Source organism: Cuculus canorus, chromosome Z, assembly GCF_017976375.1.
Source record: "Cuculus canorus isolate bCucCan1 chromosome Z, bCucCan1.pri, whole genome shotgun sequence".
Classification (NCBI taxonomy): domain Eukaryota; kingdom Metazoa; phylum Chordata; class Aves; order Cuculiformes; family Cuculidae; genus Cuculus; species Cuculus canorus.
In genome coordinates, this window is record NC_071441.1 from 12,879,863 (window position 1) to 12,890,034 (window position 10,172).

Sequence of the window (10,172 nt, forward strand, 5' to 3'; positions counted from 1 at the left end):
CCAGCAGGAAAGCCAGTGCAAGAGATGCTATGGGCTCAGCCTGTGCTCCGACGAAAAGTCTAAAACAAGGTGACGCAGCAAAAGCATAAATCACGTGCAGAGAGAAAAAGCTCTCATAAAATTTGTCAGGCTTTACCAGACTTTATGCGAAACCTCTCTGCTTCATGCTGCAGCAACTGGTGTATCTGAAACCCTAAACAAGGGCAAGAGGCAGCAGCCAGGTGTTCTCTCCGGCCCACACTCTACATGCGTGTCAACAATGTCCTTTTGCCTGCCCTTGGTGGTGATGGGGACACAAGGACAAGAGTTGCAGGACTCTGCCTGCAATGCCCTCCCCAGCTGGCCACCAGCCGGTCTGGTATGAGTTTCAGGCAGCAAGGAGCAAGGCTGAAGCTTCCCACCACCCCAGGGATTCCTCTTCCTCTGCTTTGCCACTGATCCTTGGCTAAGAACCAAACCACCATCTTCTATAGTCTGGCACTGATGGTTGATGTTAATGCTGAATGCATGCCATGGCTTCGACCTGAAATTTCCATGACTTGAGCAAACACGTGCACTGGTAGTGACCTGGATGCCCCTTGAGAAAGGGAGAAAGAACGACTAGGGACACAATGTGATCACTGCATACAGAAAGATCCAAACAAACAGGGTGAGCGCTCCTCTGTCTGCCCTTCCATGAATGGCTTGTTTTCACCTGGATTTTATTTGAGGCAGCTTTCAAAAGGTTTGATGGTGAAGGTACTCAGCTAGGGCACTGCTGCTGTGCCATGTCCTGGAACCCCTGGGTTTTGGGAGAGCATCAGTGCTATTTTTTGAGTAGGCAGGGTGAACAAACTTTCAGCTGATGATCGCAGCTTGCTGGAGGCCAAGGGAAGCCAGGCTTCCTGGCCCTGGCGCCTGCATCCTGCGCTTGGCCTGCCAGCCAGGAAGCTGGGTTCGCCACAGCTGAGGCATGTGGAGCGGTCTGAAGTCCTACTGAATGCAAACTGAAAATAATCAGGACAAAGGCGCTACGCAGGAAGGAAATTGCTGACAGGAATTAGCAACTGATCCATCAGCAACTGATGTCTTGTACATCCACATTTCATCTGCAAAGGGGGATGTCTCCTACACTCTCCCCGCAGATACTGTTTCTGTATAAATAAGCTTGTTGTGTTATCCTCTTTGATTAGCATGTGTTTTCTAAAAATCAAGAAGTTTCGAGGATCTCAGTGCTGGAGCCCCGTGTTACTCTGTGAAACAGCTGTAGACTTTTTCCTATCTCAGAAATGCAGCCCCTGTTCCCTGCTAAGCAAGAAAAATACCCAATGTTCTTGCTCCCCACGGGTTACATCAGTTCTACAAAGCCAAGATAAAAGGCAGATTTCAATGATTAATAACAAGCTGTTCTTCCTCTCTCTGAACAATAGAGAATCTGACAAACTGGGCTGTGCAAGTCTTGCACGCTAGATTTTAGACAGACAAGTGAGAAATCTGGTTGCATCTGTAAGTACAACTTGAGTAGCAAGCAAAAAAGAATTAAAATTAAAACCCTCCCAAGTTTTCCCTTTCCTCAGCTGGTCTCTGTGGAGAGTAGCTTGGCACAGCTTTGAGGAAAAGGAGCTTCCTGGTCCTTGCATGGAGAAGCTGGACTGATCCCCGTGAGTTGTACTTTTGTTGGATTTGGCTTGCTTTGGCTGGCTACAGATATTAACCTTGCAATGGGAGGAAACTGGGCAAAGATAAAGAAAAAGAGCCAAACCGGGGGAGGCAGTGTGAGTTCAGGCTATTTAAAGAACTTTTGGTACAGAGGCTTTGAAATAACAAAAGAGCATCTTAAAAGGAAGTCCTGTTGCTAAGCGACGTTGACTGCTGTGCATAGAGCTCAGGAGGAGAGGAGAGAAACCGCCCCCTCCGCTTTCAAGTCAGAAATCCTGGTAAGGTGCATTCATGATCCAGGCAACATAGCTGCGTTTGAAGTAGGTTGGAAGTGTCCCACATTATGTCCTGTCTGAGTGAGTGTTTCCATGGCCCTTTGGTACAGGGTGGCTATGTGTGGGTAACTGAGAGGGGGTTTTGAGATTGCTGAAATGCAGCAGTAGGCTGCACCTCTGGTCAGGTTGGGCAAGAATGAGAGAAATCCAATACTGCCATGATGATGTAAAAAAAAATGTAGTTCATGCTCAGCCACATGGCTTAGGAACCTGAAATGAAGTCTCTGCACAGTTTAAGCTGCTTCAATTTACTTCTCAAGTTTCTTTCTTCTTTCTCCCCCATTCATGTGAATAAATTCAGCTCATTTTATACTGCTGGTCTTTGCCAGGTAAGCATTCATGCAGCTGCTGGCTTGTATGCTGTGCTGGTTATAACTGCATATGAGGCAACAAGTTAAAATGCTAGCTGCTCCAGTCAGGAATATGTTGATGACCTAAGTATATTTTGCCACTGGGTAACATTCACTCCTTTGTCCTTAAGATGCTCCAGAGACATGGCTCTGAAGTCCCTATCCTCACAGCCATCTTGCCATATTGCCAAGCGTGAATTCTTGACTGATCTTGTTTGTTGATTGGAGAACAAATCAACCTTACTGCTAAAATTAAGTGTTTCATTCTCAGAGGAGCTACTGAGAATTTTGAAAGGGGAAGTTCTTACCACCCAGTTGGACAAATCATGTGGAAATGAGATGAGTGGTGCTGCACGTGCAGGGCACTATCATGGCAGTACTTGCTGCAGCCATGCTTCCTCCACCCACTGGCCTCAGCAGGTACCAATGACCTAGAGTCACAGGTCACTTCTTTCATCAGATATGTACTCCGGAAATCCCACCTGCGCTAACATCTGCTTTCATGTGGGTTATTTCTATATATTCTGAATAGCTTGTCCCTGCTTGCAAAGGTATGTGCAAGAAGAAGAGTGCCCAAAGTTTAGACTTGAGGAGTTTGTTAGGTCCAGGTCAGAGGTGGGCAGATTTAGTCCTCATTTACTCCTCAGTCCCCTGAAAGAATGCTTGACAAAAGTCCTACAGTATTGCCAGGGGTAACTATGCAGGTTGGTGATTAGTCTTTTGCACGTGTTTCATGTGGCAACTCAGTATTCGACAAGGTTTCGTTGCCAACAGACAAAGCATGTCAGAGCTTCACATTGCAACTTGGCTTGGTATTATTTCTTTTCAAATTGCCAACCCTCCCCAGCACCAATTGCTTTCATAGTAAAGCCATAAGCAAGCAATAGCCTTCTATTCGCTTTTGCAATAATTTTAAAAAGAAGTAGTGAAATGCTCAAGAGACCAGATCCTGAGAGTATACACTCTCTCAGGACAGTTAGGAGGAGCTGAACAACCACACCACTCTATGGCCTGCAGCAGGGAAGGCCTGGGATGGCTAATTTCCCTAGCCCTAAAGGAAGGGAGCTGCAGCAGGTCATGCAGTTCATTCCCATGGCCATCCTCTGTCCTCCCGCAGGTCATAATGCTGAAGTCTTGCAAGAATGGGCTTGGCAGATAGTGAGCACTTCCTCTAGAACCGGGGCTTGTTGCCTAACCACTCTTGCTATCATTTATAGGCTTTTTCCTCTTGGTGTAGCTATATTTTTCTTGCTGTAATTTAACTTATTACTTACTTTGCTGTGGACTGTTCAGAACAATCGATCCTTTCCTCCACCTAGCATCCTTCACCTAGCATTTGTAAGCTGTTGGCACTGCAGTGCCCATTCCTTTTGCTGCCTGTTTGGCTCCAGTGGCTATTGATCAGGGCCAGTGTCTCCAACTTGTAGAGACCAAACCATGTCTGAAGAAATATTCTCAGCAGATGCATGAAATATAGTTTGTCATGCTGCTGTGTTGATCTGAGCTGTACTGCCTGGGCCATCATAGGCTGGGCACTGCCCCTACATTTTAATAAAAAATGAAGCAGTTTCTGAAGTTGTGCTGCTGTGACAAATAGCAGTGTGCCTGCTGTGCGAGTGGTAACCCTACCCTGGCCGGAGTTTGCCTGGCCTGATTAAACAACACAGGCTAGGGGAGGCAATAGCACTGTATAAATGGTCTTTTTCACACGAGTTGAAATAACTCTCTGGAGGAAGATGGTGCAGTGAACAATGGCAGAAAGTGAAATTACTGTGATGCAGACGAGATTTCCAAAATTTGCTTCCCATGTTACCCTTTTATTTCATTTTACCACTTGTCTCTTCTGGTTTTTTTCTGCCATGTAAGCAGCATGTGGTTTTCTACTGGACTAAACCCTGCATTATTTGGTGTGAAGGAGTCAGGGATGGCATTGCAGAGTGAGCAGGGGCTCAGGAAGGTCCTAGTCCTGAAAGAAGAGGATAGAAGGAAGGTGTAGGACGTGTAATTTGCAACAGATTTAGTCAGAGGAAAATGTGGCCACTTACTCTGGGGAGACTTCCTTTAACCATGACTGTCTAGATTTGCAGTTAACAGCATTTTCCATGGTCTCATTTCTAATCTGCCATCAGTCCAGGCCTCATTATGATTAGAGTTGTGGGATCTCTATAGTGCATGCTGCTGTGCCTTTCCACTGGCATATCCTTGGACAGAGCTCCAGCTCTTGTGTCCATGCGCTGAGGGGCTGCAATTTGCTAAGGTTCTCCAGAATGCTCTCAGAACAGCAAGGTAATGCAGAGCTCCCCTGAAGTCAGAGGGGTAATTCATCTTCTTAGCATTATTTTTGTTTGTGCATATTGCAGGTAATTTCACTTTCAGCTGAAGAGATTGTTGCATTTTTGCTCAGTGATCTGCACTTTTGGCTTAGTGATGCCTTGTGTAGTTCATAAATGTTTGTCAGCCCTCTTAAGCCTAAAAGATTCTGTATTTTCCTAGGTGATTCTAAGTGGTGGTGGTGGTAACAGCGCAATACCAAAAGGACATGTCTTTTTGCTGAAATCTGCTTCTTGTTTTGCCTGTTCTTTAGGACATGGATTAAATAGTCTTGCAAGATAAAGTCTGTTATCAAAGGGTGAAACTCAGAGCCTGAGTAAGCAGGAAAATAAATTCAACAGTATATTAGGAAAGGAGGAGCAACTATTTAAAAATGTAGCCTCATGTATTTAATGCTGTGTACTTGCTTCATACTCATGATTGAAAGGGTTGCTTATCTAAACTGGAAACTCTTTCAAAGACAGGAGGAATGTGTTTGAGCTCTGTAGTACAGATGTTCCCCCTGATTTATGAGTACAGACACAAGGGTACAGACACTTCTAGAACAAGCTGCAAAATGAGAAGGGGGAATTAGGTGACAGAGATAAGAAAGAAATGCTGAGCAAGGTGCAGATGCAGCTGTAAATTAATTGATATAGGCAGGGAGTGATGGAGGGAGTTGGGGGTCTCTTTTCCAGACAGTCTGAAGTGGAGCTCTGTGTGCAGACTTTGAAGCCACCACACAGCTCCAAACATTCTTGTGAGCTCTGAGCATGACCATACACTAATGATATAAATATTAACAGATGATATTTCATCTTACGTCAAAAGTAAGATGAAATATACCATTTTTGGGTTTGCACGGAGATATTCTTCCTTTTTTTTTCAAGCCTGGAGCTCGGAGTGAAGCTCTGGAAGGGAAGGGACTAGATGAACTCCCGCAGAAAAGAATCAAAGCTGCTGTTGGCTCACCCACCCAAGGAGTACGCTGCCAACATTTTCTTACGGCTTTTGTCCCTGTTCGTTGTTGTTTGCCCTCGCTTCTGTTGCTGAATTCCACGAGGTGGAGCTGTTCTAACGTGGCTGTGGCAGCAGCTCCCGGGGAACAGTACACTACTGCATTATTTATTTTATTTCAATGGCAGTATTTTTGAAGCGGGTAGGCTTTTATGAAAAATCACAATCCAAAAAAAATCTCTGACTGAAACTGCTGGAGTTTGATGTACTTTCTGCCAGGCTGCGTCATTAAAAGGCTTCTTGTAAAAATCGCACCCAGGAGTTGCAGGTATGTGCAGAGCAGCAATGCCCCACTCTGGGGTAGCTGGAAGGGTGTGCATTGACCCTCACCTCTCTGGGAGGCTTATTTTCCTGTGCCTAGGGAAAACTCCAATGCCCGGTGTCCCTGGGGAGCACCTTGTATGTGCCTGCAAAGGTGGCTCCTCAACACCCACTGTCTTTCGCCCACAGCCCTGGTTTGAGGCAGGGCCTGCCTTTGCCAAGTTGTGATAACCCCCTCATCCAACACTTCTGTCCTTTTAAATGCATATTTTTTTACCTTGTTTTATTTCTTTCCATGGACCGCCTTCTCCCTTCTGCAGGACCAATTCATTCCCTCTGTGCAATGCCCCCATCGGCCCCATTGCCCACTGAGTCACACTCCAGAAAAAAATCATGCAAAACCTGTTGTTCTGTGATGAATGTCTGCAGACTCGATGGCCTGACCTGGCCTTTGAACAGGTCATACCCACAGAGCCAAGTTTCTCCTGCCCTTGTTGTTTTGGCATGTTTTCCCACTGCAGACCCTACAAACAGCAGCAGCTCAGGGAGAGGCTTTTATCTGAGGAGTGTCTACAGGAGCTGTCAAAATCAGGGCCAGGTTTATAAGCAGTATTTGTAATGCTTGAAAAGAGGGTGTCCTGAAAACCTCTTCCTCAACACTTGCCTTGTGAGCAGTTTTAGGGCAGTGCTGGCTTTGTTACAAGAAGCTGCTGTTCTCCCTTTAAACACTGGAGATAAGTGATATGTCTGTGGTGAGGCTCTGTTGGCAACGCATGCCTGCCCCAGAGCACGCAGACAGGCTCAGAGCTGGTGGGAAGAGGTTTTCCTCCCGAATGAGTGCCCAGATCCATGGGCCAGTTCCTCCCTGCACCTACCACCGCCGAGAGCCAGCTGCCACTTCTCAGCCACACTTGAGTCTGAAATTTTTTCTGCTCTGGGACCGGCTCAGCTAAGTGAAAACCACAGCAAGATAAATAAGGGTCAGCAATACAGGGCAAGGAGCTGCCATTGCCAGATCTGGTAACACTGCACCTGTTCAAATTCCCATGTGAAATCTTAGTTTGAAAAGACAAGCATAAATATGTTTGGTGGATTTTTGGGGGGATTTTTTTCCCACTGTGGTTTAACACCTCTCTTTCCCAGCCCCCAAGACACTTTTCACAGTGGAGTGAATTTTGGAGGAAACATAAAAATCTCTTGTGAACTCCCAAGCAGAGGCTTGTCCCCTTTCCAGGCACCCCTGGGGCAAACTGAAATCTCTGATGTGCTGTTGGCACACGGGTACTTAGCAAGAACTATGTGTCTTTTGCTTTTGAAGAACAGGACAAAGAGAGCACCAACATAATTTCAGTTTCTTTAGTCTGATTAGTACTGTCCAGTAGTTGAGTGCAGTCAGGAGGCCACAGCATGCAGGTTGACATCATTCAGCTCTACTGCTGAGGAGTGCCTTTCTGTGGTTCCACTGGCTAAAGTTTGCTTGTCTTTCTTCCTCTCTCCAATCCTACCAGTATGGCTTTCTTTGAAGTGATTCTGCTTGAGCCAATTCTTTGCCATCATCCCACTTGTCCTTTCATGGAGTCATTAAAATCCTCTAATAAGGCTTATTTAAACATAGCTTTAAAGGCCTACTTTTCATAAAAATGTGGGTTTATTTGTGCATGCCTAGTACGTAGTTACTATGCACCTTATGTGTGTGCACTTGATGTGCTTACCCACAGGCTCAGGTTTGCACAGTTGAGTGGCTATGTAGATGCTTAGACTTGCCATGTGCATGTCCAAATACAAATGGGCATTTGAAATTGGCCAAAAAAACATGCAATATGCAATTGCCTGTGGGTATTCAGGGGTGTAGTCCTTGTGGGTGTCTTAGTGTCCATAGCACCTTATGGATTTCACTGTGCTAATTCCTTGAGACAAATTGGCACAGTTCCTGAAGCTCCTGACTTAACTTGCATCCTGGAGGGCGACCCTAGTAGAGGGAGGGTAGGAGAAGGCTGGTTGCAGCTTGTGGGAGCACAGCATGGGCAACTCTGGTTCCAAGAGGAAAGGATGACTGCAAAATTGATGAGCCAAAGCAGAATATTCCCCTTGTCTGCAGGTCCTTGCTTTAGCTGGCAGCCAAGCTGGAGCACAGCAGAGAGGGAGCACCACACTTGCCAGCTCTACTGTAAGCTCACCACCCAGAACCAGAGAGAGCCGAACACACACTGCAAAGGATGCTTGCTCACTGCAACAAACTATGCACAGAGCAATCTGAATTTCCTCACCAGAAAGAAGATGAGGTGTGCAATAGCTCTTACTAAACATCAGCGCCATGGATATTTATTCCTTTTATGTGAGAAGAAAAAAGCAGTAAAAGGAACTAATAAACCACAATACAAATATTACCATTTGAAAGATCTGGGCTAGAAATTGCTTGGACTTCCAGGAGCTTCACCTGGCATAGTTGTGGGTGATTTAGGCTAGTGCTTATTCAAGATGCAAGGTGTGATTGGACTTTCAGGATTTGAAAGGATTACACTTGCTTGTGAAGTGGGTGTCTAATTTCTCTTCAATTTTAACTCACTCTTTGTAAACATAAAAACTATTATGCCCTTGGTCCATGGCACAGGACAAACTTTGCTAATTTTCTCCCACCCCAGCTCAGATTAACTGCTTTTATCCAGTGCTACATATGACACACAAAAAAAGTCTCTTCTAAGTAGTTCACACTGGTGTGTACATGCATACATGCAGGCAGGCATGTGTTTCGTAACAGGTTTTTGCGCTTGTGACTCAGAACTGAACTATTAAACTATAACACATGGCTGACATCTGGAATTTACTCAGACTTTTTCCTCATTTGAATATTGGTGGCCATGCTTTGCTACTCTCCTTTCTTTGAAAATCTAACTTTCTTTATTTTCAGCTCATAAAAGCAGAGGTAGAAGATTTTACTGTTGGTGCCACTTGATCAATATGTATAGAATATTCAGTTTGAGCCTGCTTGAAAAGCACATGCATTCAGAGTTTGGCAGGCAGATCTTTCCAAAGGAAGTCTCTATACTTTCTTTAGATTCTTAGCATGAGAATACTCAGAAAATTGTTCATTATTACTCAGTAAGAGTCTGTGCTTGCTCAGAGTACAGGCAGGAACCTGTTGGCTAGCAAATTTGGTTAAGAAGTGCAGACAGATTGCCTTGGTATTTGAATCTGTAACAATTAGTTACATTAATTCCTTCAAATGAATGTCTCTCATTCAGGTGGATTTAAAGCAAGATTAAAATACTCTGATGTTTCCTGTAATGTGGAACAGTTTGTCTTACCTGTGTCTCATGGGGCACTGTGTGCTACTCCCAGGAGTGTTTGCTGCAGGCTGCTCCTGCAGAGATTAAAATTTTGCATTCTACTTGAAAATATTATGGGGCTGCCAACTGGAGTGTTGTAATTAAGAATATGTTGAATCTCACATTGATACCAAGGATTTAATGAAAACTGCTGTCTATCTGCTGCTGCAAGGAGTCTCAAGCAAAAGGGATAGGTTTGGGGAATTGTTTCTGGCTCTGACTCAGAAAAGCATGTAAACGTATTTTTCAATCCAGTCATATAAGCACATCTTTAACTTTGAGGACCATGTGGTTTTCCATTGACTTTGAGAAGGATGTGTTCCTACTTCAGTGCCGCTTCAGGAAGAATAGAGGAGGTGCTGTTTGAAGCATATGCTGACTCCTCTCTCTTTGAGAGTAAGTATATTCTCCCTTTAAGGCATCTCCGTTGCCTGGTGAGCTGCAAAAGATGAGTGACTTCATCATTAGGTTAAAGAAAGTGATCACGAAGGTTTCTGAGAGCCTGGCACATGAAGGTTTGTTGCAGAGATTTTCCAGTCTTTAGCTATTGGAGTAAAAAGTGGCATTGGTGGTAGAGAACTGTGGTGCCTGTAACTGTCAGCCTGAAGAAGAAAAGGCTTCAGGGAGACCTTATAGCGGCCTTCAATATTTAAAAAGGGCCTACAGGAAAGCTGGGGAGGGACTTTTTACAAAGGCATGTAGTGATAAGACAAGGGGGAACAACTTTAAATTGGAGGGGGGAAGATTTAGACTAGACATTAGGAAGAAATTCTTCACAATGGGAGTGGTGAGGCATGGGAACATGTTGCCCAGTGAAGCTGTGGGTGCGCCATCCCTGGAGGTGTTCAAGGCCAGGTTGGATGGGGCTTTGAGCAGCCTAATCTAGTGGCAGGCATCCCTGCCCATGGCAGGGGCGCTGGAACTGGATGATCTTT